Source organism: Macrobrachium nipponense, chromosome 19 (genome assembly GCF_015104395.2).
Source record: "Macrobrachium nipponense isolate FS-2020 chromosome 19, ASM1510439v2, whole genome shotgun sequence".
Taxonomy (NCBI): domain Eukaryota; kingdom Metazoa; phylum Arthropoda; class Malacostraca; order Decapoda; family Palaemonidae; genus Macrobrachium; species Macrobrachium nipponense.
The window spans coordinates 27,421,369-27,428,912 of record NC_061088.1 but is presented as its reverse complement, the minus strand read 5'-3'; the positions used below and the strand labels follow the sequence as shown (position 1 = coordinate 27,428,912).

General features: G+C 35.3%; 1 non-coding gene across 1 annotated transcript; it reads right to left on the bottom strand.

The window, feature by feature from the left end:
* Positions 1 to 1,298: 1,298 nt before the first annotated feature.
* Positions 1,299 to 1,370, bottom strand: Trnad-guc (transfer RNA aspartic acid (anticodon GUC)). Its single transcript has one exon. It is a non-coding gene; the product is annotated as a tRNA-Asp (tRNA).
* Between the last annotated feature and the right edge of the window lie 6,174 nt (positions 1,371 to 7,544).

The following is a 7,544-nucleotide window of genomic DNA, read 5'->3' as shown; positions in this document are numbered from 1 at the left end:
ATTAATATGGAGTCTGCGTAAATCCCCAATTTTTATCCTTTGGCGCTGACAGGTTCACTTAATCACAACTTAACGAAGCGGTCGATATATTCTTGGCTGAAAGTCTTGCGTCACTGGTTGCAATTATTCAGGTCATCATAAGTTTAGTATGTTCATAAAGCTATTCTCGGGATTTTGGGAATGAGTTTTCTCCTTTTACGAACCATTCATGATTTTGCCACCACCTTGAAGAGTCTTTGGATACATGTGCACAATCTTTACTTTAATATTTGTTTCCTTGGGATAGCATTGGATAAGGTCCTCCTCTGGCGAACTGAACGAAATTTTACGGAGATGGTTTAGACAGGTGGTGAGAATGGGAGTTTGGCATTCAGCTGGAGGATAGGCAGGACACTGACCAGTTGGAGGCCCAGGAAATCAAAGCAGAAAGGACATGAGGTTGGCTGGTATAGATTAAAGTGTTCTTATGCAAGCACGGGCACGATGTTGAATTTAAAAACCTTGGTGTGAAATTTCGGATACTGATCAACTTTCTGAGGCAATAAGCGAAGAAGGCATTGACGAAGACACTGGAATTAAGAAAGAAATGTCAAAGATAGAAGACGATGATGCTAACTCAGATGACGTGTAACGCCGTTAAGGGAAAACCGGACGTATTGTGCATGTATAATTTCGGATATGCTCGCCTCTTCATTGTCCACCCACAACTACTTCAGACGTAAAGTTGCCAGTCGTTTTCCTTTCATAGACTTTCTTTCCCTCCCCTCTACTTTTTACTTATTATGGTTAGCTAACAGAAGGATTTAAAATAGATATCAGAGACGGAAAATCTTCAGACTTTTTGTTATTGATTCAAGTGTCTGTTGATTTTTATTTGCTTGTAGTGTGGATAAAATGTTATATATCCTTTTCCATCTGGAAGGTAACCGATAACCCAGGCCATCTGTAACTTCTACAGTATTGTAGAATGAAAATCCAAGCGTATGTGTATGCATGTGGAGCCGGTTGACCTATTTAGGATTCCTGGTAATTTTACTTGAACTTGGAGAGTAAGCTTCTTTAAAGCTGAATGTGGCCACGATTCACGAGCCCCGCCCTCCCCCACAAGACACACACACACACACAAAGCAATAAGAAGCATTTCGTCTTCAGCCAAAGTGATAATTTTTATAGAGGAGGAAATACTTATATTACAAATACTCGAACTTCTCTGTGAAAATGATCACTTTTGACTATAGACGAAAGCGAAACTAAGGTTTGAGATGTATGAAGTAAGATTTTGTGCAAAAATAGACTTCCTCCCCGGCGGGGAATCGAACCCCGGCCTCCCGCGTGACAGGCGGGGATACTAACCACTATACTACCGAGGAATTGAATGAGAGGGGAAACTGTTATTTTTAGTATTATTATTAAGCCGTTGAGACATTTACCGGAGACTAAATAAACATCTGAATACATATTTAACTATCGTAAATTTCAGTTTTTGGGTGTACAAGTATTGCTTAAAAGTAAAATGAAAACAAGTCCTTGTCAGACTTTTTTATATATACACATCAGGACGTTAGCTTTCGACAACTGGAAATGGACTTTCCCCTCTGATGTCGATATGATCAAGATTTTAGTCAAAATCGAAACCATCTTCAAATGTTTGTAACTTTCTTGCCTTTTTTTATGTCACCATATGCGATGTTCGTACAGTTCGATAATTTTATTTATTTATTAATTTTCAATATTTCATTTTGTGAATAAAATTTTTCACAAAATAGTTAGATTGGTTACGTTTGCTGATAATACTACGATGTAAATTGAAGGTCAGTTGGTACGTACTATATTTCAGCTTTCTTTAAACTCATTTCGCCACAGCTCCGATTTGGATTGGATTGCACAAATCGCTCTCTCTCTCTCTCTCTCTCTCTCTCTCTCTCTCTCTCTCTCTCTCTCTCTCTCTCTCTCTCTCTCTCTCTCACTGATCTGTATGGAAATAAAAGAGACATTTAATAGGGTGTGGGGTGGTTTAGTTAACATCGTCCACAGATACTGATAGAGGTAGGGACATTTTTTGTCACGTCCCTAATCTTCTTTTCAGTCGGGGGAAGATGCAAGTGGAACTGGGTCATCGTTTCGTAAACATCTTTATTTTATGCCGCTTCTGTAAAGCAACGAGTTCTTATTTACCCTCACTTTTGTGATATGGGTCATAGATTTTTTTATATGGTGGTTAAGGAATAGTTATGTTCGAATGCCTTTTTGACTGAATGTATTTGCAGGCGGAGCACTCTTCCAATGAAGTGTGTATATACTTGCATATATATGCATATATAATCTATATACACACACATATATATATACACGTATATACACATTTCATTGGAATTATGCTCTGCGTGCAAATACATTCAGTAAGAAAGGCATTCGAACATAACCATTCCTTAACCACTGTATAAAAATCTATGACCCACATCACAAATGTAAGAGTAAATAAAAATATGTTGCTTACAGAAGCAGCATAAAATAAAGATGTTTCATATATATATTTATATATATATATATATATATATATATATATATATATATATATATATATATATATATATATATATATATATATATATATATATATAGGTTTTTTTGCCACGAAGGAAAAATTGAAAAAAAGCGAGATAGCCGAGTACTTTCGGTCCTATTCGGACCCTTTACTGAGGCAAACTGATTTTACAAAGAACAAGAAGTCAAAGAAGGCTTAATATACAAACTGACACTACCGAGATTAGCCATAAGGGCGACTTCTCCTTTCTGTAGAGTGAAAATCGCCCTTATGGCTAATCTGGTAGTGTCAGTTTGTATATTAAGCCTTCTTTTGCCTTGTTGTTCTTTTAAAAGTAAAACCAGTTTTGCCTCAGTAAAGGGTCCGGTTAAATAGGACCGAAAGTACTCGGCTATCTCGCTTTTTCACTTTTTTCCTTCGTGGCAAAAAACCTTTATTTATACATAGCATCAAACGTTTTATATACTTTGTGATCAAGTTTATTTCATATATATATAATATATATATATTATATATATATACTATTATAATTATAATATATAAATATATAATATATATATATTAATATATATATGAGTCATGTATTTTATTTCTTGGTCTTTAACATTTTTAAGCAATTGCAGTTTGTTGAATTTTGTAGAGCCTTCTCTCTCTCTCTCTCTCTCTCTCTCTCTCTCTCTCTCTCTCTCTCTCTCTCTCAATCTGAATTTTATGACCCATCATGTCAAAAACCCTTCTGCCATTTTCCGGTCTCCTGAAACTATCTCGGCACCGTGATTCATCTACCACTCACACCAAAGGACTTAACAACCAATTTACCACGTCATATTTCTTCATTTCTCGCCCTATCTGTCCCCTGTTCTGTGTTCTTTGTAGGCAGTTCATCCAAACAGCTCTGAGACATTTTTTTTTTCTCTTTCGGTTATGTTTCGGAACCCTTCAGAAAGCCTGGGTAATGACAAATTAACGTCTATTTTTATGGTCTTTTTTTTCACTATGGCTGTTATTGGTATGTATTTATCACTGTTTACTGTCGGTAAAGTTATTTTTTATGGTATACTTTGATTTTTTCTCTGTTTTAATTATAGTTTTCCCTCTTATCATTTTACTTATTTATTACATGTTTTTAGCGGTATTAGATAGATTTATACTGAATATAGAGATTTCCACTATGAACTTTTGACAATTGGCAAGTACGAAATCACCAGCCTTAGATAAAGTTCATGAAGCGAAATTAAAATCCTCTAGGAAAGTTTTTTATTATTACAGATAAGCACCGATTATTGAACGGTGGTATTTATTCATATCTTGAGCTTGGTTAAAAATGCCCAATGTTAAAAAAAAAGGGTTTGGGGTTGGGGGGCGGTGGGGGGAGGCGCGCCGCTTACTCTGAAAAGTCTGTGGAAGGAGCATACCAGAAATCGGAGCTGTGTCATTTTATTTTCACATGATTTAGGTTACGAAAATCGGGGCATTTTACTGATTTAGATTTTTAATTAGAATTATGACTGTTTTACATAGAAATTACAGCCTCTGCATAAAACTGCTAGTATGTGAGTCGGTTTTATATTCTAGAAGGTAAAATCAAGAATTCGAATTATGCTCTCAAGAATCGTTTGTTAAATCGAAATCTGTAGTGCAGCGCAAGTGTGGGTGTTGATAGCGGTTTGGGAGAATTATCGTTCTGTAAAAGTAGCCCACTTTTGTAGTTAAATTCTGCTCTGCTCTCTTTATTTCTGGTACGTTTAATAACCAAATTTTGCACTGGTTAACTTAAAAGCTTGGAGAATCTAGATTTCATTACTTGTAGTCCAGCGTTAAAAGGTCGTTCATTATTATTTATTGGGTAACAGTAACAGCCCACATATCCTCCGTACCTTTGATAGGGTGAATATTCAAGAGTACACAGACTCACAAACACCTACACCAGTTGGTTACGGAACAGAGATAGATGCAACAGCTGATTGGTCTACTTTGGAATCTGTTAAAGGAAATCACGTTGCAGATTCTGGCACCGAGTGCCAGCCAGGTTGGGGTTGAGTGGGTGGCGAGGAGAGTGGGTTGCGAGAGGTTTTCGGAAGGTGCAGTGGGGTTAGAGGGCGGTATGGAATGGTATGGGGCGGGGGCGGGGGGGTGATATTGTGTGGGGGAGGGGCTAAGAGAGAGAGAGAGAGAGGGAATTCAGGAAATTCCGTCTCGTCTATATTTAAGAGAGGGGGGGAAAATGGGACAAACTTGTGCCTGCTTCCTCGTGCATTAAAGGGGGAGAAATATGCATTGCAATACAGGGTTGCATAAAGGGAGTATTTATGGTTATATACCATGTGTTTATGCATAGCCTAATGCGTAAAAACTATGCAGGAGTGCTTATATTCTCTCTCTCTCTCTCTCTCTCTCTCTCTCTCTCTCTCTCTCTCTCTCTTTATATCATAGGTATTAGCAACACGCATCACATTGAACCTGCCATTTTACTACTTTCATCAGTCAGTGCAAGGTATATCAATGAAACTGCTTATGCTTCGTTTTGCAGAATGATTTGCAAACCATGATATCACACAAAGGAACAGGATGAGCAGACAAGTGGTGTTAGGTCAATGGTGACCTATCGCTTATAATAGAATTATTTCTCCTAACCTAAATATAGGTAGATGCATCAGATCTTGGCTTTATACCTAAAATATCATGATTCAGGTAACGCTCATTGACATTTCTCATGTCTTGGTTGTTTTTTGGAATCTGATATGAACCGTAAGTTTGTCACCTATATTTTTATTGCTATTATTTGATGCACTTGTGTGTGTGTGTGTGTGTGAGAGAGAGAGAGAGAGAGAGAGAGAGAGAGAGAGAGAGAGAGAGAGAGAGAGACAGAGCCGATTTCTTCTAAATCCCAGTTCTCGACGGGTATGAAAACAAAGGTAAACTTTGGCTGGGTATATCGTACCAAACATCACCTTTTCTTGGTTTCTAGTAAAACAGACAAAAGAGATGCTCTTCAGACGTAAAGTTTTATCGTCTATGCAACGCTTTGAACATTTTTGCCTCAGATTCGAATAAATGTCGTTTTATATATATATATATATATATATATATATATATATATATATATATATACTATATATATATATATATATATATATTATTATATATATACTGTATATTATATATATATATATATATATATATATATATATGTATATTTGTGTGTGTGTCGGTTGTATAATATATATATATATATCATATATATATATATATATATATATATATATATATTGTATTTATCAATCCCTAGTAAGAAAGTCATATGAATCAGGTTATAGGACACATTTACGGTAAACTGATAAGAAAGAGACGAGAATTAATTCACCGCCTTTTGCTCTAAAGGAGATAAAGTTTTCCAGAATTCACGTGTCTTTGCGTTGTGACAGCGTCTAAGATCCACTCACACCAGAGATTTGCAATGGTAAACCTCGGTTTCCGTCCAGGTGTCCACCGTTTTGCCAATCTGCCTTTCGTTTTTCCTTTGCCTGTATGCGCAGTTGCCTTGAATTTTATTCTCTTGCCTCTGGCATGGGTCAAGTTTATTTCCGAGTTTTTTTTTTTTTTTTTTTTAAATAGCTGTATTCTTTTAGGATACTTAAGCGAGGGGAGATTCAAAGACCACGTGTGACTATTTATTTTATATATATAAATATACTATATATATACACCTATATATATATATGTATGTATGTATGTGAGTGTGTTTGTGTGTGTGTGTGTGGTGTATGTATGCATATATATTTCATGTAAAATGATGAAGTGAGTATATATATATATATATATATATATATATATATATATATATATATATATCTATACATATATATATATATATATACATATATATATATATATATATATAATATATTGTGTATATATATACGTATAGATTAATATATATATATATATATATATATATATATATATATATATATATATATATATATATTTGTGTGTGTGTGTGTGTGTTTTGTGTGTGTGCATACATACAGTGTGCATGCTTTTCTCCTTGTTAGCAATACTATTGCCGTTAGAGCGCTCCTTAATCTTTTCCTTTTATAAACGATTATTGAGACTCGTTCCTCTCCCCCCTCCCCCCGCCCTCACCCTGTCAGTTGCCTTTCAAGCGATGTGATGGCATAGAAGATGAAAACACTGATGCGTTAGAAAGCGGCCAATTTTTGGGCGTTTTCCTGCAGTGTTTATTGATGCTCTTTGCACTCAATTAGTTGTTGTGCTTGGGTAATGCTTACTTTTTGGAGGTATGGTTTGATATATACTTATAGTTTGAAATGATGTTTTTATATATTGATAATTATATCAAGTATAGTAGTTTCAGTCTTTGCTTAGCAATTATAGATTTGAAAAATGCGAAACCAAGTGAAAATAGCCACTAAATTCGAAATTTTCTCCTCGTATGATAATGAACGTATTATATTCAAGATATTGAAAGCAATCCATCAAGTACTTTTTGTTTGAACGAAATATAACGTTTTTTGTCGTTTCCTTTTGGTGGAAGAGGCCATCGACGCGACATTGTTACTCTAGAATTTTTAGATATGAGGTTTACTTTCTTTGGAAGCTTTATTTGTGAGCTGAAGTCCTTGCATAAGAGTATCAGACCTTGCTTACCATTGCCCAAATGCTCCAAGACTGGCATGAAAACTTGCATATTTGAACAGATGGTTATTTATGCGGTATTAATTTTTGTGTGCTTCTATAAAACTTTCAAAAAATCTAGAGTAGACAGTAAACGACTGTTGCAAACTATGCACAAAATTTTTGTCTAGTATAGTATTTATAGGGATGTTCATAGCCGAAACAAAAATAGCTGTTGTGCCTTTCGTTTACTGAACTAATGCAATATTAAAACATTACTTTGATAACAGGAAAAGTATTAAAAATTAATAGTAAAGATAACCGCAACACGCATAGCATAGAGGGCCATACTCGGATGAGC